The sequence below is a fragment of the Miscanthus floridulus genome, chromosome 5, assembly GCF_019320115.1.
Source record: "Miscanthus floridulus cultivar M001 chromosome 5, ASM1932011v1, whole genome shotgun sequence".
Taxonomy (NCBI): Eukaryota; Viridiplantae; Streptophyta; class Magnoliopsida; order Poales; family Poaceae; genus Miscanthus; species Miscanthus floridulus.
Window position 1 is genome coordinate 82,509,016 of NC_089584.1, and position 13,081 is coordinate 82,522,096.

Below are 13,081 nucleotides of genomic sequence, written 5' to 3' on the forward strand. Positions count from 1 at the left end.
GCCGCAGTGGCGTCTTCCACCTCAACGGAAGCACTCCGCCGGAGAGCCTCGCTTCTACCCGTGGCTAGTTGCCACCAACCCCTCTTTGCCGCAAGAACTCCTCCATTGACTTCGTGCGGTGCCTTGCTCGTCGTCCTCGGCTGCTCGGCAGCCATGGAGGGATGACAAAGCTGAGGTGCCTGGCTCCCATCCAGGTGCTAGAGGTGTGAGATGAAGCTGGAGGTGTCTGGCTCCCATCCGTGGCCGGAGGTTGAAGACAAAGTTGATGTGTGGGGCCCACGCGTCAGCGAGTAGGGGGAGAGAAGCAACAGGGGTAAATATGTCATTTCGCATGCTCTGTAGGCCTTCTCAGGCTCACTGCCACGTTAGCGTGCCATGTCAGCAAAAATAGCAAAAACGTAAGAGGTTCACTGTTTGCGATGGCAATTATGTAGGAGCTTGTATAAAAGTGGTAAACAAAGAAGTGTCATCCGTAAGGGCAGTCCCAATGAAAGAAACTGGTAGTTTCTATAACATAGGATACCACACAAAAAAGTACTGCTTTCCAATCCATGGTTTCTATGAGTAATAATTATTTTCTCTTTCTTTCTCCCAACTCTATCTTCTTCCTCCAATGGGAGTGCGGCACGAGCCCCCTAGAAACTGGTGGTTTCTCCCCAATGGTGATTTCATGGTTTCTTGGTGCATTGGGTCAAGAGAAGACCTGATTTCTTCATGAGGAAACCATTTCTAGGATTTTTTGCTCTCTTTCTTCATTAATTACGTTGCCATGTCAGCGTTTTGCCTATGTGGCAAGTCATTTAATGAGGATAGAAATCATCATCAATATACCATTGGGACTGCTCTAAGGATGGCGAAAAGTTACAAATCCCAGAATATAGCGGCCGGACAGGTGGAGTAGGCGGTCGGGACCCTAGGGTCTGGTGCAGCCTTCCGCCGTAGGCTGGAAGTGGGTTTGACGCGGGCCCATGTACCCGCAGTGGTTGTCAACAATTCTATTTAGAACGAGCCTTGGTGTCCTACGTATTTGGAAAGAAATGTACGACAGACTTAATCTTGAACAATCTTCTTATTCTATTCTAGACAAGGTTTTTGATCTTTGGCTCCCTAACTATAGAATATGGGATGAACAAACGGCGTGTTCGCTGGTTGATTTTTGGGCTGGTTTGGGCTGGCTGGTGCTGATTTGTTGTGAGAGGAAAACACTATTAGCTGGTCAAATAAGCCTGGCTGAAACCAACAAGCGAACAAAGTGAAAAATTGCAGCTGTGTTTGGTCAACAAACCTTGGAAACTCTTTTGTAGATTCCTTTGCTTTGAGGTGATGACCCTGACATTTTTTTGCTGGAACCAGCCTCCACTCATACATGTTCTTCCAAAAAATGCTTACATATCCCTCGTGGCTGAGGATATGCAAAGTAGTTCCCTTTCCAATATACCTGTGCATGTCATCCAAATTTTTTGGCAGGTTTGGGCGGACAGGGCTATCCAACCTCGCGTCAAAACATTTGCATGGAGGCTTCTTAGATTGGTTATATAGGAACTGCTTGTAGGATTCATAGAATTATTTTGGCTGTTGAGAGTTCTTGCTCCCGTTGTTCTAATCTAGAAGACGATATGCACTTGTTTTGCAATTCAGCTTTGCATGGGCGGCTTGGTTCGGTTCACCATTAGGGCTTCGAGCGATGCCTGGCCTCACTCAAACATTAGGCTTCACTCTCAGATTGCCAATATTATGCAACAAGGACCTTCTCAAGCTATTGCAGGTTTGATCTTTTCCATTATGTAGTGCATATGGAAGGCTAGGAATGATCACATATTTAATAACAAATAACAAATATTGGTCCCTTAAAAAGGTTTTGTATGAAGCTAAAGCAATTGATAGTCTTCTGCACTTGACACGGTCTCTGATTCAAATCCTCCTACACAAATTGCTACTCCTAACTTTGCAGGTCCACCCCACCATGCATCAAATGTGCATGCTATGACTCACAAGAATCTTATGTGATGCCTCGGTGGCCATTCAGAGCACCAGTCCAAATAGCAAGACATGCATTAGAATTCTGATTCTAACTCAACGCATTAGAACGAAGCCTTTCCCATGCTTCCTTTTTTTAGGTGGTCATTCAAAAGATCTCCTTTTAGGTGCAAAGCTTGAGGTGGCACTCAATATTTAGGAGGCGACGTTGTTTACTTTACTAATAATCAAACTCTTGCTGATGTTATACATGTGGCATCAACATGCACACACCCTAGGCATTGGTCCTTGCAGCCACTCATCCCTGAACTGCTGACAATCACTCAAACAAGAAGACTACAGGTGTGCAAAATTAGAAGAGACTCCAATAAGGTGGTTGATTCTCTTGCCAAGAAGGCGCGACTATAGACTATCCCAGCCACTTGTTTTTTCTAGTGTGAGGCTTTGGCCCACATGCTAAGTTGTAATGTTAACCATATGTTGCAACATTTTGAATGGGGTTCCCTAATCCCTACTTATGTATTATGCCTATGAAGTAATGGAAGCTAAATTTCAAAAAAAAAAATCCCGCAAGCGACACACGCAAGGACTTTGGCAAAATTAGAAGGGGGAGTGGGCGGGGAGGCCAGTGGTGAGGTCATCGCAGGCCAGGGCGGTGGAGGAGCAGGAGGCGACGGCGGGATTTTAGAGTTTGGGTTTCAGATTTCTGCGAGGGCACTCTATGGCAAGTGGGTGGATACATGGGGAAGCACCGTCAAGCGGGCGGTCAAAGACAACCAAATGGTCGGTGGGGTCGAGGTGGCAACCTTTTCTCTTCCGATTGGATTTAGAGGAGGATGGGGTGGAGTGGCAAGGGTGGATGGTCAGCGGCACGAATGGTGGTACAGGTCGAAGGCAGGGGCAGGCTAGCGCAGTTCAACAAAGAAGATGAACATGTGGTCACTGAGGAAGATGAAAAATAGAAGAGAGAGAACCACACGCCATGTGCAGTAGCGGTGCACCCTAGTAAAGGTTGTCCTCTAACCTTAGCCAGTGTTTGCTTCGTGATCGTGACCCAAACTTGTGGTGCATTGTATTTTACACAGGCGTCGCTCGTTTATTTTGGTGTCGTAGCTAGACAAAAGTCTGGCCGTTTTTCTCACCAGATGTGAACTTGTGGCGCGGCCACAGCTATGGCATCGCGAGTAGCGACATGAGCCAAATAAATCCTTTATTCTAAACTTCCACAGATAAAAGTTCAGGACTACAGTGATTAATCATTGTTTTATGAGATTAAACTTGGTTAATTAAATAGTGTTTTCACCTAATTTTATATTTTTTACACACCTTCTAATTGTTCGGATTTCAGTCATCACATTCAGGAGAGGTGACGCCACACTTGTGGCGGAGAAAATCGGTGCAACGAATTGTGAGGGAGAAAATCGGCACACCAAATTGTGGTGAGAATAATGAAATTTTAGTTGTGTCCTGGTCCCTCCGTCCAAGAAAAAATACAATTCTAGCACAATGTTATGTTTTAGTATCTTAAGTTTGACCAATTATAGGCTATTAGTGTTTATACTATCAAATAAATATCATTAAATTAATTATAAAATGTATTTTTATAATAAATTGATTTGGAGTTATAAATGTGAATAACATTTTGGTCAAATATGAATCACTCTAGCTGACACGCAACCCATAGTTGCGTTCTTTTCTCGACGGAGGAAGTATTTATGGCTGCCTAATGTTACTCATCAACCAAACCATGGCCAGCTGAAATATTATGGCGACACCACACCTGTGAAATGGCAGGTGGAGGCAGGGAACCAAACTCCTCAGTCGACAGCTAAACTCGGTACAGTGAAGGGGTCTAGGTTAATTTGGCAGTGAAGAGGACACTGGTGACATATGCTGATGATGGTGGCGTTCATATATCTCATTGGGTCTTTGGGACTTTGGCTGCTAACCAGGCATTAACAATGGAAGCTCGTAGCTTCTCTCTTAATAACCCAATTTTCTACATCATCAACCACAAAATTGGTGTGTCCGCCAAATTCCGACCCTTACAGCTATGATTGCTACCCAGGGATCAACAATAATGGAAGCTAGCTCGTACCTTCTTCTCTTTTAACAATTCAATTTTCTACATCACTTTCCACAAAATTGGCATGTACACCAAACTCCCCCCCCCCCCCTCCTCTTAGTATTACTGGACTCATGTTGGAAGAATCCTTATCCAACTGTTTCACGTACTTTTCTATCTTTTCCATTCTAACCTGCTCCTTTGATGCTTCTGCTGTTTTTTCTAGTGCACTTGCTCTCTTCAACATAGCATCGTGAAACAAAACCATGTCTTCATCTAGCTGCGAGCCTAGGGGAGACTGTGGTATGGCCTTTCCCTTTCCTTTTCCTCTCATCCTAGCTTTTGCTTTCTTCTGCCCCTCTGGGCACACTTCTTTAAATGTCTCCCCCTCATCTGTGTCTTAGTTGGAAGGTGAAGCGTATGCTCCAGATTCATCTACTTTTGTTGTGAGATCATGTGATGAAAAATTGGTTTGATATGAAATTGGCATTGCAAAGTGATTTGAATTATGGCATAAGGGTGATATGCATGTGCTACTTATTTATGCTTGTGATAGCATGATGGTTGGATACACTTGTGATAGTGTGGTGATTTGGTATTCTTGCATGACGTGCTCGTGTGAGGTGTTGTGCGGATTGACTTGAGTCAAGTCGTGGACTTGGGCTCGGACGCAGTTTGCGTGTTTGTTCATGTGCAGATGTTGCTTGAGGCGGAACGTGGTCGATGACAGACTAAAACTAGGTTCAGGGAGGTACTGAGGTTTCGGGACTAAGTTCAGGGAGGAACTGAGGTCCTATCGGTCAAGGGTGTCATGCGAGACGTTCGGGCTAAGAGAACAATGTACGTGAAGAGATCACTCCGTGAGATGTACACGGGAAATGTGCGGTCTACGGTGTGATGATGATTGGTGGTCGTGACACGTGGACACGAGTGATGTGCGTGGATACGTTAACAACGATAGTTGAGATGTGGACACGAGGGCTTAATCATGAATTCAGGGCTTGATTGATAATTCTCATCACCATCTGACATAGTGATCTTGTTTATTTTATATCTCTAGTTCTAGACCTCCAATTGATGTGATTCCAGTTGGATAGTTGAATAATTTCATATACTTTAATCTATAAAAGTTTGAGGTCCACCGGAGCTACAACATTTGGTCGAAATTAATTTTACTAGAGGTGCAGTGTTCTATCCAGAATTGAAAACGAGGCTTAATTTTGTTTTGTGTTTAGGGGGAAGTTTTAAAATTAAGTTTAGGCTTCTGCAATCATTCACCCCCTCTGATTGCCTATCTAAGCGTGAATCGATCCTACAAGTGGTATCAAAGCCAGGTTCTTTTTATAATTGATCTTAACCGGTGATTAGAAAACATGTCGACGGATAGGAATTCGACAAAACCTTTTATTTTCGATGGTGTTGATTTTCAGTTCTGGAAAGCGAAGATGGAGTCTTATATTCAAGCGCAAGGCTTTGTAATATGGGAGAAGGTCTACAAGCCTTTTGAGGTGCCCGAGAATGATGTTGTGACAGCGACGAACATGTCACAAGTGGAGGCTAACAACAAGGCGAGGAACTTGGTCATTCAAGGAATTGGAAGGAGTGACTTTGATCGTGTTGTGCATCTCAAATCTTCATATTAGGTATGAAAAGAACTTTGTGATTATCATGAGGGTTCATCTACAATTAAAGAGGTACATCAAGATATGTATAAAAAGGATTACATGCTTTTTTAGATGAAACCCAGTGAAGCATTAGATGACTTCTTTACTCGCTTTAATAAAATTTCAAGCAATCTATGTGCTGTTAATGTTACATATACGAGTGCTAAAAATGCACGTCAATTACTTGGAGCTTTAGATATGTCTATTTGGGAGATGAAAGTTACATCTATTAGAGAATCTACTGTCGTGAGTACGCTTACTTTAGATGTTCTCTATTCTAAATTGAAAACTCATGAATTAGATGTTTTTGCTAGAAAGAATTTTAATAAATCAATTGCTTTGGCCTCTCAACATAGCATGTCTAATAATGAATCATCGTCATCAAGCTTTGTATTATCATTCTTGTCTTCACTAACCGATGAACAGCTCGAACAACTTCTAGAGGAAGAATTAGCACACTTCTCTACTCATTTTGATCAAGCTTTGCAGAATGTGAGAACAAGAAAAAGAAAAAGTGGAGATTCCCAAAGATGTTTTGAGTGTGGCTCGCTCCAACATATTCGTCCTAAGTGCCCAAAGTTTTTAGCAAGAATTGCAAGGGATGAAGAGGACGAGGAAGAAGAAATTGAAACAAGTGACAAGAAGAAGCACACATTGAGGAACAACAAGAAGAAGAGCTACCTGAACCGCAAGGTGGTGCATCGTGTTCTTTCAGCTCTTGATCAAGTCAACTTGAGTGATGTGGACACGGACAGCGAGGACGATGCTCCCAAAGGTAAGAAAAATTTAATTGGGTTGTGTCTAATTGCAAGCAACAAAAGCACCATCAAAAGTGACATCGATAGTGACAGTGAAGGTAACGAATCAGAACCTTCTTATGATGATTTAGTTTGTGCTGTTGAAAACTTTGGTGCTTTAGTAGATAAAAGAAATAAAATGATTAAGAAGCATGATGCTTTGATTGAATCTTTACATGCTAAAATTGCAAGACTTAAAACATTGATTCCTGATTATGATTCTTGCAAATCTTGTGAATTAGTGTATGCTGAGCTTACATCATTAAGGGATGTGCATGCTTCTACTCTAGAGCAATTTAAGGCTGAAAAAGATAAAAATGAGAAACATGTTTGTGCTATTGTTGAACCAACTTCTTGTGATAAATGTGAATTGCTTAATTTGAAGTTGAAAGATGCTGATGTTAAAATAGCACAACTAAAAGATAACTTTGCTATTCATGAGGTTCTTTCTTGCTCAAATTGTGGTAAAAAGGATAAATCTAATAATGATGCCTGTGAAAATTATGCTACCCTTTTGAAACGTATTGATTACTTGCAAGGGAAGATGGGAACCAAAATGTTGAATCAAATTTTGGAACAAAAGACTAGCACACATAAAACTGGTTTAGGTTTTGATCCTTATGCTCATTCTAAGACTCATGCACCAACTATTGTTAAACTTGTTGGTAGTGGTAAATTTGAGATAGCTAATGAATGTAAAAGGATGGTTTTTAAATCTGCTGGTATTATGTCTTCTACTAGTCAAGTGAATGCAAATGTTGCTTCTACTTCTCAAATTAAACATAAAGTTAAGTAAACTTGCACTCATTGTGGTAAAGATGGACATCTGGTAGATTTTTGCTTTAGACTAGCTAAACAACAAAGGAAAGAAAGAGCCAAGGCTATGTCTAATTTTAGAAGCGCAAATTTGTTCCACGTGAGGTTGTGTCACACTTCTTTGTGCATAGGGTGAAGCAAACACCATTTGTTGATAGAAACACAAGTAAATCTAAACCTGAATTTTCAATAAGAATACTTGTGTTATGCCTACTCGTGCTTTCAGTCATGTGTCTCAGTACTAGACTCCTAAATGTTTCATGACTAACCCAAGTACAAAGGCCTCGACATCTTGTAGTGCTATGTAGTTTTTTCAGATAGATGCAGGATGAAGAACATGAGCTTAATGGATCTTGGTCTTTTGCGTGATGTGATCTAGACGCGGATGGTTCTCTTCATTTTTGAGATGGCTTTTAAAGGATCATAAAAATATTATGAGATATTATACACTGATGCCTTTACATTCAGATAAATATATTTGTGGTATGAGTTGAGATGCTTGGACATATGCGAAGATGTAACCCCTTAGCATGTTCGATCATGTTATATCATATACCATGCTTTATATGCTTTGATCATGATTCATGTTGTGTGACGGACCAGGGTCCTAGGGGTTCCCCATGGGAGTTCTACCCAGATGGGCCCTAGGTTGGCCCACGATCTGTTGAAGGACGCAAGACAAGGTGGTGTGGACTTCAAGCTATTCTAGATCAACTTAGTCGGCTTACTATGAAAGCTAGATTCTGTAATAGGACTAGGACTCTTCTCTTGTAACCGACTAGGACTAGATACGTGCTCTTACCCTCTCCCCTATATAAAGAGAGGTATGACGCACCCCCTTGTAACCCTAACAATCATACAATCAATCCAACATAAAAGGCTACACGCTGTCTAGACATAAAGGCTTTTACTCGATAAGAGGGTCCAAACCAGTATAAAATCGTTCGTCTTTTTGCGTTTACTATCGAGTTCTGCTTACGCTGAAGAACATCATCTTGGGTAACCCCATGATGAATTGCCGGTCATCAAACACCGATAACTGGTGTGCCAGGTAGGGGCTTTTGGTGACTTTGCAATCGAGAGCTCGGTGGACCTCGACAACATGATTTTCTCGGCGGGAAACACCTTCATCTTTACCTCCTGGATCTACAAGGCAGACGACAATGGCAAGCTCTAGAGTCATCTCATGGAGATGCTGGCGCCTCAAGCTTCACCAGATGTCTCGACGATTACACTGGATCAACTCGTCGAGAAGTTTTCACACCTCTCAATTTCTGATTCAACTCAAACTCAGGAGGTCACCATCAACCATGACTCCTACTCGGACACGTCACTTTTGTCTGGGTTGGAGATCCCATCTGAAGTCCAACTTGAAGACCTAGTTCATTTTCCACTCGGACTCAAGAATTTGGCTTCAATCTATCAAGATACGATCAGCCACCTCGTGTAGTCTGAGCAAGAAATCCCTCTTGTGGGTGCCCAAAGAGGATTGGTTCTATCCATCACACCCGAAGGAGGCATCGTCCATTGGCCAGGTGCTCGACCAAACACTTCTTTAATAGATCCATCTCATCTAGTCGGCATGGTGGAGCTCTTGCCTCATCAAGATGGCAGCACTCTTCCAGTGGACAACAACGATCACGATTCTACAGAGATCTTGGACATTGCGACGACTGCAGAATCTAGAACTCACTCGGCCATGAAGCACCCTAGAGAAGTCTTCATGGCTGGGAAACCACCTTAGATCCCTATGCCTAACCCACCAGATATCCAAGATGGAGAGGAAACCTTGTCCGACATCTCCCTAGACATTGTGCCACCCAACGGAGAGATGGATGAATAGAAGAGGGCTAGGGAAAGGAAGAATAGAGCTTGATAGGCTCGACGTAATCGTGCCCAACACCATAGGGAGGAGTGGCAGCGGTATCAATCGACTTGTCGAGACGTTGAACGATAGCGCTTGGCTATAGAGGTAGCGTATGAACAGCGTCTATGGGGTGAAGAAGAGGAATGACAGCGCCAAGACCATGATGCCATCAGAGCCTCTGCATCACGCAACCTTGAGCTTGAATTCATGGAAGTAGCTAGCCACAGGGTCTTTACCATTCCCTATGCCAATGTCTACGCCCTGGTAGAGGAGATGGCGGCCATAAAAAACCCTACTCCAGATTAGCAATGACTCAAAGTTATTTTGGAATCAACAGCCCTTTAGATGCAGGCTACAAAAGCGACATCTCAAGCTAACCCTTCCCGAGGGACAGAGGTGTGGGCACTAGCCTACTCTTGTCTTGGACCATAGGGTAACCAAGGAGGAGAACAGCGAGTACCAGCCCACTCCCATCTAGGACCTCAGGGTAACCAGAACAGGAATCAGTGTGCCACGTAGTCGGCCTATCATGGGCACCAGTACAACAATAGGGAAGGCAGAGGCGAGTCCGAGTATAGAGAAGTCGATATCCCACTGGACAGGTTCCCTTGTTTCTAGGACATACTACTCTCCGTGCGGCTTCCCTACAAGTTTAAGCCATCCAACCATACCAAGTATGACAGGAAGACAGAACCCAACCAATGGTTGCACATCTACTCTTAGTCCATCGAGTTGGCAGGCGACGACGATGAAATCAAAGTATTATATTTTCCCATGGCACTCGACACTGTGCCTCTCACCTAATTTGATAGACTACGAGCCCGCTCCATTGATACATGGGGATAGCTTCAGCGTAAATTCTGTGAAAATTTTTGCGGTGTTCTCACCCACCCAAGTACTCAGAACGAGCTTAGAACCTACAAACAGAAACCAGATGAATCCTTCTAGCAATATTATTACCGCTTTGCTGAAATACGAGCCTAAGTCTTCGATATCACAAATAGGGAGGTGATAGATCACTTCGCTAACGGGATCAAATACAAGTGGCAGTTTGAAAAATTCTATGACGACAATCTAGAGACCGCTGAGGAATTCAAGCGTATAGTACAAAAGATGATTGCATCTGAAGAGCGTACTTGTGAACGATTCCCACGTAGCCCACAAGATAAAGGTTACGACCCCAGAAGCAATCAGGGTGGACAATCTGCCAGAAAGAGAGGACCTGACAACACCCTTGCTTCCATGGATAGGTCTAAGAAGTCTAACAAGAATAACAAGAAGTTTGAAGACCTCAAGAATTTACCCTGCCCTTTCCACAAGAACGCCAAGCACACGGCGGCCGAGTGTAGACAACTCCAAGAACTGGGTTTCTATGCCAAAACCAATAAAGGCAAGGGTAAAACTGATAACAACAAAGATGGAGATGACAACGCTAACCCTGGCTTCCAACAGTCCAAGGGCCAAATTGCAGTAATCTTTGTGGGGTTACCGACTTCATCAAACAAGCGCTCTGGGAAGTTGGCTCTTTGGGATATCATGGCAGCAGAACCTTCAACACCAAAGTACCTGAATTGGTCTGAGTACCCGATCTAGTTTTCTAGGAAAGATCAATGGACTAGTGTGACTAATGCCGACCACTATCCACTTGTCCCGGGTCCAACAATAGCTTGCATGACAGTCCCCAAGGCCCTGATCGACAGCGGCACAGGATTGAACATAATATTTCTAGACACGCTAAAGAAGATAGGCTTGGATTTTACCAGCCTACTCACTCCCACTGACGTCCCTTTCTATGGGATAGTACCCAGCAAGGCTGCCATGCCACTCAGATGGATCATGCTCCTAGTAATGTTTGGCACCCCAAACAATTTCCAAACGAAGTTCATCTAGTTTGAGGTAGCTGACTTTGAATCATCATACCATGCTATCTTCGGTCAACCCGCTTTGTCTAAGTTCATGGCCATACCGCATTACCCGTACCTCTTGCTCAACATGCCGGGTACCAATGGCGTACTCTCCTTCTGAGGTGACCTTAAGCCCTCATATGACTGCGACATGGAAGCCATCCAGATCGCAGCCAGAACGCAGCAAGCCTAAGAAGCATAGGAGATTACCAACATTGCATGGCAGACTAAGCCGGAAGACATGGCGATTCCGACTAAGAAGGAAGGAATCATTGCCTCACCCTCTAAGATGGATACCATCGAGATTGATTTGGGTACTGGTGATCCCTCTAAGACGGCTATCATCAGCACCCACCTCTCTAAAGAATAGGAACTCACGCTCACCAATTTTCTCAGGGAAAACAAGGATATCTTTGCATGAAAGATGGCTAATATGCTGGGTGTTCCGAGAGAGTTGGCTAAGCACAAATTGGATTTAAACCCCGGCTCAAAGCCGGTTAAGCAATGACTACGATGGTTCTCACCTGATAAGAAAGCGGCAATCAAGAAGGAAATCACCAAGCTATTGGCAGCATGGTTCATTAGGGAAATTCTTCACCCTGACTACCTAGCCAATCATGTACTCATCCAGAAGAATTCGAAAGAGCAGCGCATGTGCATTAGCTACACAGATCTCAACAAGCACTGCCCGAAGGATCCCTTGGGCTTACCTCGCATTGATCAGATCATAGACTCCACGGCTGGGTCAGCTCTTTTATCCTTCCTTGATTGCTACTCGGGTTACCATCAGATCGCCCTCCGAAAAGAAGCTTAGAGCAAGACATCCTTCATCACTTTGTTTGGTGCCTACTATTACACACCCATGTCCTTTGGGCTAAAAAACATCGGTGCAACCTATCAGTGGGCTATCCAGGCATGCCTAAGCAAACAGATCGGTCATAATGTAGAAGCCTACGTGGATGATGTCGTCGTCAAGACCAAGGATCCCTCTACTCTAATCGTAGACCTGAAGCAAACCTTTGACAATCTTCATGAGTACAAGTGGAAGCTTAACCCAACCAAGTGTGTGTTTGGAGTTCCTTCTGGATAGCTATTGGGTTTCCTCGTGAGCCATAGGGGTATCAAAGCCAGCACGAAATAGATTCAAGCAATCACTCAGATGACTCAACCTCACTGCATCAAAGATGTTCCTAACTGATAGAGTGCATGGCGGCCCTCAATTGTTTTATCTCACGACTCGGGGAGAAAGGTCTGCCCTTCTTTAGGTTGTTGAAAAAGATGGGCAAGTTCGAGTGGACAACTGAAGCTAACGAAGCCTTCCAGAAGCTCAAAGAGTACCTATCCACCTCTCCAATTCTTAGTCCACCTAAGAAGCATGAACCACTCCTACTTTACATTGCAGCTACTACTACGGTAGTTAGCATGGCAATATTTGTGGAGCGGGCTAAAGAAGGGCACGTATATAAGGTACAATGACCTGTCTATTATATTAGCGAGGTGCTATTAGAATCCTAGGCCAAGTACCCACATGTGCAAAAACTCCTCTATGCCCTCTTAATTACTTCACGCAAGCTATGCCACTACTTTGACAAGCACAAGGTAACAGTGGTATCGGACTTCCCACTTGACGATGTTTTATGCAATCAGAATGCAATAGGACGCATATCCAAGTGATCAGTTGAACTTGGAGCTTAGAACATTGAGTTCGTTTCCCACAAGGCTATCAAATCTCAAGTCTTGGCTGACTTCAAAGCCGAGTGGACCGAAGCCCAGCAGCCTACTCCAACAGTTATCCTCGGCCATTGGAAGATGTATTTCAATGGTTCCCTCAAGCTAGGAGGTGCAGGCGTTGGCATTCTCTTCATATCTCCGGATGGAAAGCAACTTAAATATGTCCTACAAATACTTTGGCCTGCTACCAACAATAAAGACGAGTACGAGGCCCTCCTTCATGGCCTCTGAGTAGCAGTTTCACTAGGCATCAAGTGTTT

At 43.7% G+C, this 13,081-nt stretch overlaps 1 pseudogene; it reads left to right on the forward strand.

Annotated features, from left to right (window-relative positions):
- The first annotated feature begins 5,415 nt into the window (after nucleotides 1–5,415).
- On the forward strand, nucleotides 5,416–7,299 carry LOC136454837 (uncharacterized; annotated as a pseudogene).
- Nucleotides 7,300–13,081: the final 5,782 nt, after the last annotated feature.